This window comes from Hipposideros armiger, unplaced genomic scaffold, assembly GCF_001890085.2.
Source record: "Hipposideros armiger isolate ML-2016 unplaced genomic scaffold, ASM189008v1 scaffold_251, whole genome shotgun sequence".
NCBI classification, from domain to species: domain Eukaryota; kingdom Metazoa; phylum Chordata; class Mammalia; order Chiroptera; family Hipposideridae; genus Hipposideros; species Hipposideros armiger.
Genome location: NW_017731601.1, coordinates 1,578,505 through 1,579,457, shown reverse-complemented (window position 1 = coordinate 1,579,457; position 953 = coordinate 1,578,505).

Below are 953 nucleotides of genomic sequence, written 5' to 3'. Positions count from 1 at the left end.
ACTGACAGAGTTAAAGGTTTCACAGGCGAGCTAGTGTCAGACCTTCATTTAAACTGAGGTTTTGCTGACTCTGATGCTGATGAGTTTCATGCTGTACGATATTGCCTTTCATATGCCTACTGGTTCCTCAACCAACCTTTGAATCCTTAACTCAAGCTTGGTCAACTGTTCTCAGTCAATTGTGAGCATTTCACAATATTTCCCACCCTGCCTCCTGACTCCAGAGCTTTTTTCTAATGTTCTCATTCACTGCTGCCCTATCCCTAGATTATTCTCTACCCAAGCAGGCTCTTTGTCTTGCTGGGACAGACCATTGCATATGCCCTTTCCCCTGTATAAACAGCTTTGCCCAACGAGACCTGTGCCTATCTCATTAATTTCTTGCTGATGTGCCATGGCAATCTGACATTGACAACAGTAACGTAAAACTCACCCTATGCCACTACAATGAGTACACCTGTGACAAAGTGGTAAACAAGTGTCATTCATTTGAAGAGCAATTACGATGACTCATTCCAGAAAACTTGAATGTATGATAATCTTATAGGCCATTTATGAAAGAAACTTGATATTTTCTCAAAAATGACAATCTTAAAAATTTACATATTACCAATAAAGAGTTGTGAAGCTTATGCCACAGTGCTAAAACAAATAATGTTTTAATAACCATACTAGAAAAAAGACTTCATTATCCGCCTACTGTGGATTGAATTATGTTTTCCCCCCCCCAATTCATATGTTGTAGCTCTAACCCTCAATGTGACTGTAATTGGAGATAGGGCCTACTGGAAGATAATTAAGATACAATGAGGTCATAAGACTGGGTTTATGATGTCCTCATAAGAAGAGATACCAGAGAGCTCCCTGCCCCGCCTCGCCATGTGAGGACTCAGTGACAAGGAGGCTGTCTGAAAGCTAGACTGAGGCCTCTCACCAGAAACCAAATCCTGCCA